Source organism: Pectinophora gossypiella, chromosome 5, assembly GCF_024362695.1.
Source record: "Pectinophora gossypiella chromosome 5, ilPecGoss1.1, whole genome shotgun sequence".
In the NCBI taxonomy this organism is placed as follows: domain Eukaryota; kingdom Metazoa; phylum Arthropoda; class Insecta; order Lepidoptera; family Gelechiidae; genus Pectinophora; species Pectinophora gossypiella.
In genome coordinates, this window is record NC_065408.1 from 1,499,419 (window position 1) to 1,518,432 (window position 19,014).

At 40.4% G+C, this 19,014-nt stretch overlaps 1 protein-coding gene across 1 annotated transcript in view; it reads left to right on the forward strand.

Moving 5' to 3' along the window:
* Window positions 1-1,115: 1,115 nt before the first annotated feature.
* The window catches only part of LOC126366674 (cardioacceleratory peptide receptor), a 219,904-nt gene continuing 202,005 nt past the window's right edge, over window positions 1,116-19,014 (forward strand). Inside the window, exon 1 of the mRNA XM_050009878.1 lies at window positions 1,116-1,431. The gene's annotated coding sequence lies outside the window, so the exon portion shown is untranslated. The remainder of the gene's footprint in view (window positions 1,432-19,014) is intronic.

The following is a 19,014-nucleotide window of genomic DNA, read 5'->3' on the forward strand; positions in this document are numbered from 1 at the left end:
GGAATTTTCTGTCGGGAAATTCATGATATTGTTTAATTATATTCAATTCCTCACTTTTACTTTTTTAAGTACTAAAAACTTAAAATTAGTACTAACGAAAGCGTTCTTACGCTTTGTCATTATTCTATGTAATACCATAAGTCTCTCTAAGTCTCCTTAAATTAATGGTAATTTGTAATGAGGCCATTTGCCATTTTTAATGGCGAGTGACTTTTTTATATATAGGATTAATGTCTGCTGGGTTATTAATAATTTATACGCTATTTTTTTTTCTTTATTTCAGTTCTTGGTCTAATGTTTATTCATCACCCCGCGGGTCCTATTTTAACAGGGCACAAAGTATTTTTTTACTAGTCGTGTCCCCATCGGGAATCGATCTCAAGACCCTGAGGTACACAGTCCACGAGGAATTAGAAGACACCTCGCAACCACTATTGGAATACCTAGAATGGATGAGTCTTATATCAATAAAGTTTCGGTACCTTAAGAAGCACAGTATTTTATATGCCCTGATTTTGTTTCATATTGTTTTTTCTCCAAAATACCATAGATATTATGATTACAAAATAAAACTCCGGAATCGATATGACTTCTAGTTTTTCGGTAAAAATAATAAAACCTAAAATTCGGGTCTAAATTTAAAAAAAAATAGTTCAAAAACGAAAAAAAAAACAATTGGTTATAGGTACCAATTGAAAGTAAATATAATATTCTCCATTTCTACCAATTGTTGTTTAATTATAGTACTGAATTAGGGTAGTTAATGCCAATTGTGACTAAAATACAATGAGTAACATAAAAAAAAACTAACCGTTCATCTTCGAAAGAACTTCGTTTCAAAACTGATTGCAAGATGTCTTCTGTATCATTACTTGTGGTTCTGTCTACCTCCATACGCCATATATTATGAATTCGTGACGTGGGAACCAGTATTCTTCTCAGAAAACTTCTACTTAAGTTTTCCTTCGTTTAATCTAATTTGTTCGTGTAAAAGCGGTCAGTGTTCAATAAAGTACCTAATCCTCTTTATACTGGCTGGCGGTTGCAAAAATGATGGGATAGTATTAAAAGTAGAGCGATTCAGTAGCGGGAACAGTAAAGGCAAGACCATTGCCGTTTCGCGCCATTCGTGTACGAACGTCGGCCGCGCGCGCTCGCAGGCATAATGCGCGCAGCCCTCGCTCCGGAACGCGCGAAAATAAAAAAAGTAAAAAATGCTCGAAAAATAATAATAAAATAATGGCCGCCGATAAACATTTCAGTGCCGAACTCTTTTGAAACTTTGGAAGGAGTTTGAAAACTTTTTGGAATTAGTTCTTGGTTTTTAATTTAAAGTTTTATTTTTGAAGTGTAGTTCTTGTGTCCTGTTTACTTTTGACAATGTACTTGGAGTGATAAGTTTGGCCCTCATTATTTGGAGTCAAGGAGTTCGTAAGTAATTATGTTAACGATAAGTATAGTGTTACCTGCAACAATAATAGCTCTTGTGGTTACTTGTTAGGTACTTACTCGATATTTTATGCATAATAATGTCTTGAATTCCTTGGAATTAAAAGTCAAATAGATAACGGATTTATGGGGTATAATTGGTGCTATAAACATAAATGATAACTGTTTATTTAGACCCACTTTACATAGTTTTGAACTGCACTTTATAGTGTCAATTTAATCAATTACAAGTTGTGGGTGTCCTTACAACAGAAGTAATGTTTTTTAATGAGGATTATACAAAATGTATTTTCGCAATAATTCATTATAAATAATTGTAGGTAGGTACCCAATTGTTTCTTATTATATGATTCACTGTTTTATTTCGGTTTCCAAAACGGCGTAAAATTTACATTATGAGTGTAGATTTATACATCGTACTAAAGGAAAGTTATGATTAATAATTACCTGCATGCATTTTTGGTGTAAATTAAGTACTTCGAATCTCGTCTAGATTCTTTCTAGAATATTTAATTAATACAAATTACACAATCTTACCCAGCAGTGGGCGTCGTACGGCTGATGATGATGATGATGACACAAACTTTTTCTAGGTACGACTACTAAACTTACTCGCTCGACTTATTCATTTCAGTTGGTTTTTGATAAGTTCAAGAGGCTGTTTAACAAAGTTTAAGGGGTTAGGTACTTCGTCATGTTCGGACACAGAACTGAATATAATAAAATTGTTCTACTCGTAATTTCAAATATTGAATGGGTTTTACGCTTTCAAACAAAGTTAGGATATTTTATAAGGTTCTAACCCTGTTCTCAAAGCTGAATTTAAAAATCAAAATTTTAATTTGGAAGAGAATATAATAATGCGTTCGTATAGAATGCGTTCAGCTTTTAAATATATTTTTTTATTAAAGTTTTTATTTTCCAATAGGTTTCTGACCTCTAAATGCTATTAAAACTATGGTCCGTCACAGGGATAATCCGCAATCACATTCAATTAAAACTTTGAACAAACATTACTGTATTCGGGGCCTACTAAAGGGATCAACTGATTTAATGTTGTAGACACACAGTCGGATTAATTAAAAATTACTATTTTGAAAGTTTCTATCTTGGACTGTAAGTGAACAAAAAATATAGAATTCGTTCCTTTGTTTGTATTTTCGGGCATGTCGTAAAATCCGACAGCGAGATTGTGTCCTTTCTAACATGATAAATGTTATTAGCTCTTGTCACACCTAATTTTAATTTAAGTTATCTAGTTATTTTTAAGTTAGTTAATGTTAAGTTACCTTTTTTAGGGAAAAATAGTGGTTTCCCTCTTGCCTTCCCTAAAAAGGTAGCATGGAAAATGCTGCACCGACAAGAGCGTGGTTCTTAAATTGATGATGAATGTTAAGTTAGTTAGTTGTAGGTTACCTATCAATCATTTTTCTTTTCCGAATCGAAAAGGAACTGATGATTGGCATTCGAAAATCAATGAAGAACACCCCGGCCGAATCAAATAAGCATAGTTAATTCTGTCGGGTTATTGGCCAATGTAAAATTTTGAGGGTAATTTTAATTTTTGCCTAAAACAATATAACCTCTTGACGTCAACGTGTCCATTTTTATGCCTGCCGATCACCCGTCCCTTTCCTTTTCGGCGGATTAGAAAATGACAGGCACATCTTAAAATAGAGTTAGACGGTGTGTACTGAACTTAGCACGAATACTTGTGTAGTTTTAGTATCTAATTTGCATAGAAAAAATCAAACTTTTCAGTTATTTGCGCCTGAAGAAAAAAAAACTACGGTTCAGAATCCAATTTCACCGAACTGTTTTTCATACCAACACAAAGTGAATCGTTTTGGAATACTTCGACTGGGAAGATTGAAGTTCATTGAATTGAAAAACTAACTAATCTGCTATCTGACAAAATAGTTTTTGGTATACTGAATTTTTTTTTGTTTATTTAGGCTAGCCAGAATCGAGCAGTTTTTTTCTTTTGAAACTATCTTTCAATTACCGATTCGTTTCCAAGTCACAAAGCAAAAAACAATACATTATCTTATCTACTCAACCTGTATCCGCCCATTGCTGGGTATAGTAAAGGCCTTCTCTCTTTCACGCTATCCTTTCCGGTCCTGTGCAAGACTCATCCACTGCTTTCTGGCGTGCAATATCATTCGACTAACAGGCTGGTGGTCTACCTCGATACCACATCAACAGGGTCCACATAATACCAGCGTCGTGGTTCACTCCGCGACTTGTGTTGAGTGAGGCCCTTTTATCTCAGGACGTCCACCACCACCTTATGGTCATTTCGACAAACATCCGTCTTGCTTTTTTGTAATTGATTTAGTGGAAATTTGATATGATGTTGTTGTCTTTTTTTTGTGTGTGCCGTCCTTTTATAATAAACTTTTTCTATTCTATTCTATTCTATATCGCATACCATCCCTTGGCCACCTTTCAGTGACAGCCTTAGACCATCTCTTGTCTTCCCATCTTGCAAAGCATCACGCCCATCTTCACTTAAGCCTAGCGATTATCCTATCAAAATTTTTTTTTGTATTTTTTCGACCCTTAATAAGTATTTTAAATGACTACCTAGCATAAAAAATATGTTATACATACATAGATGCTGTTTTTTACCATTAAAAGGGTACTTTATACCAAAATATTCGAACGATTTTGGCGAATACGAATGTTAAGAAATATGCGAGTATTTGCGAATGCGAATATAATGTACACGTTAGTATATACTTAAGTACACACATTTATGTAATATTCCAAAACATAAAACCGGGACCCCACAGGAAATTAGACAAGAGATTTTCCGAAAGGCTTTCTGTAATAATTTCCTTTACTTCTGTTGAAGTTGTCAATCAGGTATAATCAAAGACATTTTGCTATATTTAGGATTGTGAATGAACTTCAAAAAGAAATACTCTTATAAGGACTCACTTTGTTGTTGGTACGTCTGTCCGTCTGTCAAAACCCTTTTTGACATGTCACGTCCCTTGAAGTTGTATAAAAATCAAGCTTCTAAATATACGCAATCAAAAATACGGTAATTTTTAGCCTTCATTACAATTTGTTGGGGAATCAAAACCGTCTTATAGCACAACGGCCTCCGTGGTCCAGTGGTTGAGCGTTGTGTTCACGATCCGGATGTCCCTGGTTCGAATCCCAGTGAATCACTTTGTGATCCCTAGTTTGCGTAGGACATTACAGGCTGATCACCTGATTGTCCAAAAAGTAAGATGATCCGTGCTTCGGAAGGCACGTTAAGCCGTTGGTCTCGGTTACTACTTACTGATGTAAGTACGTAGTCTTTACATGAGTCCTGTCAGGGGCCTATGGCGGCTCAGTAATAACCCTGACACCCGATAGAAGAAGCACAAATAAAGTAAAAAAATCCGAAAACCAGTCTGTGTCAGAAATAGTTATAGGCTGGCTATTCTCCCAAAGTATCCTGCGATCGATTCCCCTCGAGATTCTGAAGACGTTCTTCTTCCGCAGCAGCCCACAATACGACTCTTTTCATGACACACAAATCACTGTATTTCGGTATTTAATCACGCAAAATACGCCGATATAACATTATATCAACCTATATTCATTCGATTGTTCGTAAAATCAGTCGCCCACCGTAAATAGTTTCTAATATTATTGTATATCAGTGAAAATAAGAAATAAAAATTGATCACGGTTACTGAAAAGTATCCAGCATCAATTTACAGTTGAGTCGGGTATCAGTTTCAAATGCCGAACTTCGATTTCTTAGCCAGTACTAACTGTCAAATAAACGTCAAAATTACTATAATCATTCTTTCAATCGGCTTGCCGAAGTTCATGTGAGGTCACGAATCGGGGATCGCCATATTGGCTTACGTGGTACGACAGAATCAAATCAGCTTTGTCTTACCAAGTACCTAGGGCCTAGTTGTCCGATCATAAAGAATATGTTTTTACGATCACAAATTTATTTGCAGTTTAGAAACTAATCGCGACCTATGTCGATGTATGGAAACAATAGTTTTATAACGGCAAAGTCAACGGCAGTTTGTACGGAACCCACGGTGTGTGAATCGGACTTGAACTTGATCGGCTTTTTACCACTATTCTTTTACGTACTTTTATAATATTCGTTTTCAGAACGCGAATCCATCAGCCTAGCCTACGGTTATTGCATTTTTTTAACACACTTTTCATTCTATATTCATCATCAATTTAAAAGCCACGCTCTTGTCGGTGCAGGTTTTTCCATGCTACTTTATATATCATTCATTCTTCATTCTATATTCATCATCACCAGCCTAATATCGTCCCCACTGCTGGGGCACGGGCCTTCCCTATGGATGGATAGGGAAATTGGGTCTTAAACCACCACGCGGGCCCAGTCGGAGTGAGGAGCTCGGTGGCGCAGCGGTAAACGCGCTCGGTCTGCGATTGTTGAAGTTAAGCAACTTTCGCAAAGGCCGGTCATAGGATGGGTGACCACAAAAAAAAAAAGATTTCATCTCAAGCTCCTCCGTGCTTCGGAAGGCACGTTAAGCCGTTGGTCCCGGCTACATTAGCAGTCGTTAATAACCACCAATCCGCATTCTATATTATCTATGCTATATTATGACGTAATTGATTTTGCATTTATAATATTTGTAAGTACGTAATATAGATAGAATAATTTCCATAATAATAACACGCACAGGTAGGTGATAGGTATCGATAATGGATGATTGAAAATCAACGTTTGTTCAAACATAAATTGGATAGGTAATTTTGTACTATGTATTCCAATAATTATGATGTGTTTGTATTCATCTATTTCGGTACGTATTTGTCCAATTTTAGCAATTTCACAATCATTCCTGCATTATTATTCTATGTTTAGTTTATCCCATTATGCAAATAAGTGTTTATTTGCGTTATCTATAATAAACTATCTACGGATTTAAAACGGGGTTTGACAGTCGAATATAGACTGTGGGAGAAGTAGTCACAATAGGGTTGTCGACTGTTTTTTTCCTTTCCATCAATGTACTCACGATTAATCTGAAATACGCCTTATAATAATAATATCTAATCTAACGTCAATATATAACCTATAAAGTTTTTATTAGTAACAATTTACTTTTAAAAATATACTCATTTTAATTAAAACACAAAATAACGGGTTCTTACCGCGTTTAAAGCAGGGATATGAGACTCCCGATATTTCGACACTGTTGCAAGTGTCATATCCCTGCTTTAAACGCGGTAAGAACCCGTTATTATGTGTTTTAATTATGATAATTGCCGCGTAAACTTAAAACAATGTATTTACTCATTTTTCTTAAAATATTTCCAAAAATATTATGAAAAGAAAATGCATCAAAAATGTAGTTTATTCCATTAAAATATTTATTGTAGGTATGTAGCGGCATTAAAATGAAGTAGAGTCACTCAGTATAAAGAGATTCGCCGTAGCATGTACATAATGCATATATTGGTGGTAATTCCTGTACACACTATCTAATTTTATTTTAAATTACGCATATAAATAAGTACCTGACTTTTTCTTATCTGCTGATAAAGAAAGGGATGGGTAATCGACGGGCGTAAAATTTATGTAACACTCGTCAATTTTAGGCGGAAATCTAAAACAACCCTTTAAAAGTTTTTTTTTTATGATTTTAATGAGTTTATACTTGTTTGTAGCTATTTATGTGATGCCATGTTTCACTAACACAGTTGGCTTGACCATTATTTTTATTAACTTTTTTTTTAAGTTTTTTTTTACATCGGCCAATAATCCGACAGAATTAAGTTGACAGCAAACGGGTTGCATTGCATACCAGCGCAGAGCATAGATATAGGAACACGGACTTTCCGGCTCCGGTTTTATGGAACGGCTTTTTAAACGTTTTCTATATTATAATAAGTTTAACATAAAGTTTCCCAAACAACAACTTCACCACATGTTCTCACAACTTTCTGTTTTCAATCTCCCCACCATATATATTTTATTCGGATGGTGATGAACGTAAACTGTTACAAGTACTGTCGAAACGTTTGCAAATTATTCGCAACACTTTATGAAATGGGTTGTTTATTTACCGAACTGAAGTAAATACCAAAGAGGAAAATTAAACCATAATTCATTATCGACACTATAATATCATAAATTCTGTCTGAAAACTATGTCTGTCTGGTTGTTTTTCACCACTAAATTAAGAGGAGAATTGGAATGAAGATAGTTTGAGATAGATCAAGGGAAGTACATAGTTGTAATCCCGGAAGTCACCCACTCAGGGGACGAAAAGGGGATGAAAAAACAAGGCGGCGCGCGATGTCTGAAGTCACCATTTCTCTGTTAGACACAATGTCACTATCTATGTTTTTTTTTGCGTACAGTTTAGCGTAGTAGCCCATTTTAGGATTATTATGTACCAAAAGTGGCTGCAAATTACCTTTTGATTACTTGTAGCCCTGCCCACCTCATAAAGTACTACGTTTTTATGATTTTAATGAGTTTATACTTGTTTGTAGCTATTTATGTAATGCCATGTTTCAGTAACACAGTTGGCCCGACCATTATAGACGGCGATACGGCGCAATACCTATGACGTTGGTCTAAGAGCAGAGAGTTGGTTGGTGCAGAGTGTGCGGTAGAGTTTGTTCTAGGATTGCCTTGCACAGCCATGAAAGAAAGTGCATTTCTTCGAGGCAATGACGTCATAAATCGTCTGAAACAGATGTATAAGGCCAATGATGGTCTAAGAGGTGTGGGTATTTAGTTCATCTTGCGATGGATGTAGCTCTGACTACCCTAATCGGAATATAGTCGTGAGCTTATTTTTTATGTAACGACATTATCAGGAATAACCTTCCATCTTTTGCGATTCGGTAATGAAGACATGTTGAATTTTATCGATATTTTATTGCGGCAACATCAGTGAAATTCCCATCTTGCATTTCACGTTTATCGCGTCCAAATACAGAAATTCCTTCATTTTACCCAAAGCTTCATTCTGTTACTTTGACAGTAAGTATCTTTTATATGTATAAAAGTAATAACGTGATATCTTTATGTACGTAGAAGCATATTTTGTATCTATTAATATAAATCTATTTTATACAATGTTATCTCTGTACTTTTGAAGTACTGACTATATTGATTTTGTATTCGAAGACCAATGTAAATATCATATAGTGTAGATTACAAATAAGCAGATATTCGAATCCAAATTCAAATTCAAAAATACCTTAATTCAGTAGGTAACATAGTTACAATTCGAGTAATTTTTTATATAACGTAGGTCTCATCCGCCTAAAACTACTGCAGTTTCTCACAACCTGTATAGCTTAGGAAAAGAAGCTGCATGAAAAACCTCGGCACAAAATGGTGTCGGTTTATATGTCCCACTGTTGGGAACACGTTGTTCCTCCTCGATTTTCCTGGGGTCTTTAAAAACTGTGTGTTAGTCGAACCAGGAGGGTTAGCCAAGTAGAAAACCCTGACTTTAGAGTAAGTGTAGAAATAAGAATAAAAAAAATCTACTTACTGAACATTTATTCATCATAATTATAAGTCACTTACTAAACTATTATTGAATCATCCCCCTAGCATTATTCTGTTTTTCACAGGCTCCGCTTACCTAACCTAAAAACCTAAAATTTGACAGGTCTGGTTTTTTACAGAAGCAACTGCCTGTCTGACCTTCTAACCAGCGAAGGGAAAACCAGCCCAATACAGGTTAGGTCACATACCTCGGAAATTGCATTTTTCCTCACGATGTTTTTTCTTCACGTGATAATCATTAATGATCCAAATATGAATTCGAAAACAAATTCGACAATCATTGATTTAGGCATGTGTTGGTTTCGAACCTGCAACCTCAAAGTGAGAGGCAAGCGTTTTACTATCTGGGGTTCCACGGCTCTACTACTATTATTGAATAAAATAAAATAACTATTTTATCAAGTTTTCAGAACAGTTGGTCCTAATATTTTACCGCTGTGATTTCATTCAAAGCAAATGAATGCAATGTTGATGTTTGCAAATGTGGGGTATTCCAATTATGTTTCCGATTGACATCATTTAAGTTTATTAACATTTAATTTATCAATAATGTAACAGCAAAAAAATATTTTTTATATCCTCATTCCTAACGAGAATATGTTATATTTGAACTGAACTAAGTTGATAGTAAAACATTTGTGCCGGCACGCTGTAACAAGAAATTTTTCACTTATAATGTAAACGCGAAAGAATCTAAGCCTATGCTTATAAGTACTTAATTAATAATATAATAATACATACATAAACTCACGCCTAATCCCACCGGGGTAAGCAGAGACTATAGAATTCTATTTGCTTCGATCTTGATAACGATGTAAAGGCCTGAGAGAGAGAAAGATCCTGACACACTTCTCTTGCTTCCTCCACATTCATCAATCGCTTTATACACGCACGTCGGTTCAGAGTAGATCGTATTAAACCTTTTCTAAGGACATCTCCAATTTGGTCAATGTAAGTCCTTCTCGGTCTTCCTCTGCCAGCCCGATTATAAAAGATGGCACTTTTCTGTACAGTAAACCTTTAAGCGTACATAAACATAAATAGCCTATATGTATAGAGCATATGGGAAAGAGAGGAAGGGGAAGACCAAGAAGAGCTTACATGGAACAGATTAAAGAAAAGGTTAACGTCGTGTCTTATAGGGAAGTCAAGGAATTGGCCTTTGATAGACTGGAATGGAAAATGCTACACCGACAAGAGCGTGGCTCTTAAATTGATGATGATGTATAGAGCATACTCCACCACGCTGCTCCTCTGCGGGTTGGTGGCGGTTTTTTACGGTTAGTTAATAGGTACGTACGAAGCCTGGAGAACCTTTAAACCTCAACTAATGTAACAAATGACTTACGTAAATATTTTTTTCCTTTAGGTATTCCCAAATTTCATTAGGCCTCTAAAATAACTGAAAAGCTCTTTATCGGGAGATCCGTACGTTTGATATAGGAAAAGTGCTTAGAATTGAGTTTTTTTTTTGAAAGGTCGTTGTGATAAAATGGACCCGAAAAATATCAATAAATTAAATAAATTTGTTTTAGTGTGTTAGGTAACGTTTTGTCTTGGTGTTGGTCCTTAGGTCTTTTAGGCCTGGGATTCAAACCTGCGACCTTACAATGGTCAAGCGTTCTTCCCACTGAGCAACCACGGCTCTTCACCTATCAGCACTCTGACTTGTTTAATTTTATACAATGCTTAAGGTTGTTTATCAGAAACTAACTGTTTGTTTAAAAAAATACGATTTAAAATGTTACCTCGTCTCATATCGCGTTCATCTGTTTAATCATAAGCAATAACCCGTCACGAACAAAACCAAATTAGTACATACATTATGATTCACATTTTATATTTAATATTCACTTGTAATAAAATATGTACTGTCGGTCCATCTGTCACTGGGTCGTAACTTGGGCAATTTGCGAGTCATCGCGAAGAAAGTATTCAAATAAATTATTTATATCCTTTAAAGGAAGGTGATATGAATCGTTTTCGAGGACAATAATTTATGGTAGTCAAGCCTTGGCCTTTCGTAATATTACCCTTTGATTATATGAAATGAAGCATGATTTTTTTTTTATTTTTAGACTGGCTGTCTTAACTGACTTTCGGTCTAGTTAGGAATGCCGCATGAGGCAAATACACGATAAAACAAGGTAAAAAGAAAAAAAAATGTATACCTATACGGATACCTATAAAGAAAAAAATAATTTGTCTCATCAATACAGCAGATAAAAGCAAGATTTTCCAATTTTATTTTTCCTGCAAGGTCTGCGCGATCACTCTATCGCATACGATGTTTGTGGTCGAATCCCGCGGTATTTGTCGCGCAGCGCGCTTTAGAGCAACCCGTGCGGCCATTTGGGTACGTAAGTTAAGTACTTATCAAGCGTAAAAATATAAGTTGTTTACGCCTGCTCTTTGTTGCTTACGTCATACGCGAACGATTTATGACTTAAAACTTTAATGTGATAAAATTTTATCGCGGTCATTTTATCGATTCTGACGATATAATTATGTCGTTTTGTCGATTGGTGCTAATTGTGAACTCAAATAAGTTATATCCGACAATGCATTTATAATACGAACAAATTATATTTTGATTCTGTCGGAGTTATATATATTATCAAAATACGAACAGAACACGTGGCGCGCATATTGGTGAAAAAAAAACAAACATGGATTTCGAAAAAAAATATTGAATCAGTTGATAATTTTATCATGTTGTGCATGTTAGTCCTACTAGTCAGCTTCCCGAAATAAAATACGTGCGATAAAGTTAACATAGATAAACACAAATAGGTACTAAGCATACCCCCCAGTGTGACATCCTATCGTCCATTACATATGTCCCAAAGTTTTCCTCTTCAAAAGTTTCTTTCTTCCTCTTTCGTCCTCGGTATTGCCAAAGTTCCAATAAGCACTGTCGACGCCGGAGCTAGGAAGTGATATGGCGTAGTGAACTAAGCGTTAGGCTGTCCTCACAGCGCGATGCATGCGATATCGAAACAATTATAATTTAATTGCGTATGTTAGAGTAAGAATATTATACTCTGATCCCAAGGTAACAGTGACCTTTGTGGAGGACGCATAGCGCCAGTTAAACAATGGCTCACTGTCACGGATTACTTTTATTGGATGTTCTCTGTACGGAGTTCGACACAAGAATGGTACAACTCGTGCGGCTCGCCTTCTTATAAGGGTTGTCCCCACTACCGTACCTTGCACGTGTGTCGTAAACAAGTGCAGGTGTTGTTTGTTTGCTAGCCGCACGTGTTGTTTACAGTTAACATAATATTTAGATTTTCAATATTTCGCTGTCGCGCTATCACGGCCATACTGATACGCAGCTCGTGCTCTGAGCTTGCGTTTATTCTGAAACAAGGGTATCTTTTAGTTCACTGTAGTAGCATATTCAATTTGTAACTAAGTATTTGTGCTGTTAAGTCAGTTGTTGTAAGTCTATATCGGTGCATCGACACGAGCTTACAATTGGCAAATTCAATAATAATCGTTTCATTCTTTAAATTGCATTGTTACGCCCAGTTGTAAGTCTATATCGTTCCATCGATACGATCTCACAAATTAAAAAATAATAGTTTCCTAGTCCGTTATTTGTTCAAAGATCGGATTAAAATGGGTGAAGATGTTAATCAACCAAATAGTTTTTACTTTTCGCCAGACTCAGAGGCTTAAATTTTATAAGCTTGTTCTGGTTGAAAGTTCAGTTGACAAACTCAGCGGCCAAAAATATAGCTTGTTTCAACAACATCATGGTGAAAGGGACGTTTGCCAAACTCAGAGGCTTTAGTTGCTTGGATTAGCAGCAGTTCCAGTCTCAGAAATATTCGATGAACTCAGAGGCTATTTTGTGGCTTGTTTTGACAAGTGACCTTTACAACCATTTTCTTTTTATTTCTTGTAAACTGCTATCACGGATCATTCTAAATTCGGGTTTGGTATTAATCCGAGATGTTCATGAGCTATTGTAGTACTTTTTGGCCAGGACGAAGACTTTGTATTTCGTATCGATCATTGCCAATAATTTTTACAATTTGATATGGCCCTAAATATTTAGGACCTAGCTTGTTATTAGACCATTGGGTATGTTTACAAAGCACAAAGTCTCCTGGATGTAATAATTTTACTTTAGCACATTTGGAATCGAAACGTTTCTTGCTTTCTGAAGATTGTTCGGTCATTCTGATAATCTATTAAAAGAAATGGCGGTTATCGGCAATCAAGCGCCAGCTTAGTTAGTATACAATACGCTGCCACGAAGTCACCACCACACGGCACACACGCGGCACGGCTGCCACTCTCAGACTGTGCCATGCTGTAACGCCTTCGCCGTTTGTCATTCACTCGTCATCATGTAGCAGTGGTCACATGAAACAAAATAACTAGGTGTATTATCACATTCACATGACTCTTTCAATCGGTTTATAAAGATTTTATTAATGACGGTAGGTTACAAATCACGTTGTAATTTAACGAAAGTTCATTTCTTTATTGCTTGAAGTGAGAAAATACAGCTTAAACCACGCAGCGTTAGCGTGTCTGCACCAATTCAAAACATTTTTAGACCAAAATACCAAGATTTGACGATGATGAAAACCGATTTGAAAACGCGGTTTGAATTATGATTGACACGTATTGCGGGAATATGTCTCGTCAATTTTGTTTTAAAATAAAAAATAGTACTTTCCAAGTTAATTTGAAATCAATTTCCTCATTATTAAATATTAAAATACACCCAGAAATGAAGTCAATAACAATAAAGTTCCAGTATGAAAACGACTCACCGTAACAACAGTATTCAAATGCAGGTAGGCACCATTATCCTCGATCCTGACTCCATCCACGATTATTATCTTATCAGGATAATACGAGTATTTGAAACTTAGTTTCATCCTTTGTGGCAGTCTTTTTAATATAATGGGTGGGCAGCAGGACGATCCTCTACTTCTGATGTTAGAGTACGAATATTATACTCTGATCCCAAGGTAACAGTGACCTTTGTGGAGGACGCATAGCGCCAGTTAAACAATGGCTCACTGTCACGGATTACTTTTATTGGATGTTCTCTGTACGGAGTTCGACACAAGAATGGTACAACTCGGTTGCTTCTTCTCGTCGCGGGCGAAGCCCGCGGCGGGGAGACGTCCTCGGGGCTATGCCCCCTTGACGTGGCCTCAGTCGCCGCCCGCAGAAACGGGCGTGGCACGTGGGTGGGACACGGCGGGCGATGGTCGCCCCTCCGTGAGCCCGATGGTGAATCTTGTCCGAGGTGCCGCCAGCGAGGTCGAGCCCACCGGGTGGTTCCCCGTTGGGGGAGGCCCAGTGAGCGCCCGTCAGCTGGCGGTGGTGTCTTGTCCGGTGAGCTGCTCCGTCGCCGGGGCAGCTGGTGTCGAGTCGGCTGGAGGGGGGGAGAGGACTTCTTCCACTGCCACTGGAAGCGTCAACTCATCCCCCGGGGGGGGGGGGTGGCCACGATCCTAACTACTCGACGGGGAGTAGTGGATGTGGGCAGCCCCGGTCCAGTCCGATGGAGATGGTCAGTGCCCACCGGTGAGTTGGCCCAGCAGTGACGCCAGGCCTCCCACGATGATGGGCACAGGGTCAGTCCGGGAACGTATGGCGGCCAGTACGTTGTGGAGCAGCTGAATAGTCTGCTCCAGTACTTCCAGCTTCTCGCTGGAGGGGGCCGGTGGTATCTCCGCGCGGGGCTTCGCCTTCTTCCCCTTGGTAGGGGCGGCGACCGCTTGGTTCGGCGTCGGAGTTGGCGCTGGCTGCTGCTCGACGATGGTGGTGGCAGTGGGGGCCGGTTTTGCCCTCTTGCGGATGCGCTTAGGTCTCTGCGGCTTGGGCCCGGCTGGGCCGTTCGCCGCGGCCATAAGCGAGCTCCGCGCGGTCGGCTCGATGTTGGGGTCCACAATGGAGGCTGCTGGTGGAGCGGCTCTTCTTGCGCCGGTCATGGGCGCCGCACCCGCCTTGGTGTTACGCAGCTCGCGCAACTTGACCGGGCAGGAAGAGCTGTTCGCCGGGTGTGTTCCCCCGCAGTTTGCGCAGGTTGCCGGAACTTCCCGGGGGCGCAGGCACTCCTTGGCCGTATGGTTTTCACCACAACGGACACAGGCGGCAGGGCGGTGGCAGTTATGGCTGCTATGCCGGAACTGCTGGCAGCGGTGGCACTGCGCTGCTCCTCTTCGTCCCCTCCACGCCTCGACCTTGACGCCGGGCATGCAGAGGAGCTCGGAGATCTCGTAGACACGCTGGAATCCCAGCGTCCTGCGGATCTCCGCGAAGAAGAGACAGCCTGTCCTTCCCTCGCGAGCCTGGATGGGGCGGATGAACTGCGGGTCGAAGCCGCGCGAGCGCAGCTCCTCCTCCAGCTCCGTGACGTCGGTGTCCATTGGTAGGCCACGTATGGCCAGTTTCAGGGAGCGCTCCGCCGGGGGGGCGTACGCAAACCAGGAGAGTCCCGTGGCTCTCTCCAGGGTGGTGAGGTACCGCTGGTAGAGCCGGAACTCTTCCTCGGTCCTCGCCAGGAAGCGGACGCCCTTCCCGTACGGGCGCGCGTTGGGGATGTGGCCCAGCAACTCCCGCAGCTTGCGGAAGTGGTGGGGCCAGTCAGGCAGCTGGTCGACCACGATGGGCGGGAGTTTTTTGCTCGCGGGTGCGAGCGGCGGCTGGAGTCGCACGGGCTTCGGCGATGGTGTGGGCGCCGTCCGGAGGGATGGGCGCGGAGGCGCGTGCGGCGGCGACTCGGGATTCGTGTTTAACACCGCCGCGTAAGAGCGCGGCGGTGTTGTCTCCATGACCGGCTGGGGCGTGGAGAGCGGCGAAAATGGATTTATAGCCGCGTATTGGCGCGGCGGTGTTGTCTCCATGTCCAACAGGGGCATGGAGAGTGCTGCGGGCGGCGTGGTCCTCACCACGGGCTGCGGTGGACGGCGCTCAGGCGGCGTCGTGGTCCTCTTTTCCGCGGCCCCTGTTCCCGGAAGTCGGGGCAGTGGCAGCGGGAACGGGGACAGTCGAAGGCCCGTATCAATAAGGCGCGGCGGAGGCGGCGGTACGGTGGCGGCGATCGGCGTCGTGACGGCGCGGCTGCGCACGAAAGTGCGCGCTCGGCGCTTCGTTACGCCGGCTGTTGGGGGAGCCATGCTTGGCTGCTCACCCCGTTGGGCTGGCTCGGTGCGAAGCCAAGCGGTCCGCCTAGCAGAGCACACGTTATCACTCCCTCCCCGGTGAGACCCGCTGGTGGGAGGCCGGGGGTGGGTAGGAGTGATAACGGTGGTACTATTTGGAACCGCGGTAGCAGGAGGGTATTTTTAATAAAAATACCCCCCCCTGCTTCTTCTACGTCCGAGGCTGCTGCGTGGGTAGACGAGTGACAGGTGGCTTCCGAACACTGTCGAGTCAGAGCGAATCCCTGGTACAACTCGTGCGGCTCGCCTTCTTATAAGGGTTGTCCCCACTACCGTACCTTGCACGTGTGTCGTAAACAAGTGCAGGTGTTGTTTGTTTGCTAGCCGCACGTGTTGTTTACAGTTAACATAATATTTAGATTTTCAATATTTCGCTGTCGCGCTATCACGTATATGCATAAATATAATGCCAAAAACAATGGCCAATGGTCAATGGCCTTAGAAATGTGGTGTTGGAGGTGGATGGAAATAATAAGTTGGATAGAAAGGGTTACTAATGAAGAAGTGCTAGTAAGAGTAAGGGAAAAAAAAACAAATACTGAGATTTATTGAGGACAGAAGAGGCAAGATGATTGGACACCTAATAAGACACGACGGATTTATTAAAAACATCATAGAAGGAAAGCTAGAAGGAAAGAGAGGAAGGGGAAGACCAAGAAGAGCTTACATGGAACAGATTAAAGAAAAGGTTAACGTCGTGTCTTATAGGGAAGTCAAGGAATTGGCCTTTGATAGACTGGAAAGGAAAATGCTACACCGACAAGAGCGTGGCTCTTAAATTGATGATGATGATGCATACAAATCTCGTTCTAACCATGCCGTGCGAGCGAGATCGAGATATAGTCGAATCCGTGCGCTCTTTCGTTACTCCTTAGCGGGCTACGGCCTCTTACAATTTTAATAAGACCCAGAGGGAGTAAGGTCGGCGCCTGATACGAAATGGTGTGGGGCGTACAGTCATGAGCAATATAATGTACTTACCCACTTTAGGAGTTTGTCGCACTAACATATTTGACATTTAGTGAGACTTACAGTACAATTTGTCAAAAAAGTTAATGTGACATGGTACCAAAGTGTATACATATTAATGCCCGTGACCGTACCATTACCGTTCTATACCGTTTTACGAAACGTCAGAACGTGTGTGTAATGAGGGTTTTATGAAATGTCGTTACGTCACGAAAGCGCGTATTGTTGAGATGGGAGACCTCTTGCCAAAGTGGCGCTAACTAGTGGCATGCTATTCGTAAAACCCTCCTTATTTGACATTTTTAATACTTGTGTAATCAGTCTACGCACCTATATCTTGAAAAAACCTCAAACACCCTTAATTGTATGAAATAATGAGTTGAAACGTCAAACAGTGGATATACACTTAGCGGAAGAGTGGTGAGTGTGTTTAATATATACCTCTGGCTACGCCTTCGGGGATATAGGTGTGATGCTATGTTGATATGACATCAATTATCATGGATAAACTTGTTAAAGGTCAATTCCAACTCTTTGATACTTACAAAAATGTGTGTGCAACTGGCTGCCTTAATAGGTATCGAATTGTCCTGTGAGGAGGTTCACTATGAGTGATCTTCAAAGTTAATTCTTTGGTCACGTATAATAATAATATATCCGCTGATGAAGTGGAGTTGGAGTTGTAGAGTGACAAAAAGTTATCCGTCTATCGAAAGCTTCGGCGTTGAGAATATCTATCTCTATTTATAGCGGTATCCCGTTTTTTCACAGAGTCCGATTGAAAAGGTCCGGTTTTTTACAAAGGCACATTTGTATTGTGTACCGCCTAACGTGTAAGTGGGAGCGAGACAAACTCTCTCCCTAGCGGCTTATGGCCATTAAAATATACTTTATTTCGGACAATTTTACATCCATATTGCTCTGAAACATAAACACAAAAGAACATAACATAAACATAAATAGCCTATATACGTCCCACTGCTGGGCAAAGGCCTCCTCTCAATCAACCGGAGAGGGTACGGAGCATACTCCACCGCGCTGCTCCACTGCGGGTTGGTGGAGGTGTTTTTACGACTAATAGCCGGGACCAACGGTTTCACGTGCCCTCCGAAGCACGGAATCAACTTACTTTTTCAGACAATCAGGTGATTCAAGCCTGAAAAGTCCTTACCAAACAAAGGACAGTCTCACAAAGTGATTTCGACAATGTCCCCATCGGGAATCGAACCCGGACCTCCAGATCGTGAGCCTAACGCTCTTACCACTAGACCACGGAGGCTGTTGTGTGGACACAAAAGAAAATAAAATAAAATATGTAGAATACACCATAATGGCACACGCATTGATGCCGATGGGTCCAGTGCTTAATAAAGCTGCTGTACCACCTGTCAGCTATAACGGCCAGGATGCTGTTGGTGCTGGCACGCACTCTACAGTGCGTCGCATTAAATACTAAAGTAAGACCCAGAGGGGGTGGGGTCAGCGTCCGACGCAAATTGGTGCGGGGCGGAGTTACCGTTCTCCTTATACGTAGTTTTATTTTTTATTCTATGCTTCACCTCAGAAGGTCTCGCTTAGACAAATATAAGAGAGCCATCAATTTGGATTAGCCTCCGATTTACACATTAGACATCATTTATATAACACGCGTATAACCTAGGGACTCTGGGATTTAGGCAATAAGGTGGTAATTAGCACCTGATTTGTGGGTGTCTCTAGGGATAAACGTAGATATTTTCTTTTCGGCTGAATTTTGGGACACATTATCGTGAAGGTAAGCAGACAAAGCAATCATAGGTACTAAATTAGTGTTTTTATGTTTAGAGAGACAATAATACTACTTTAATT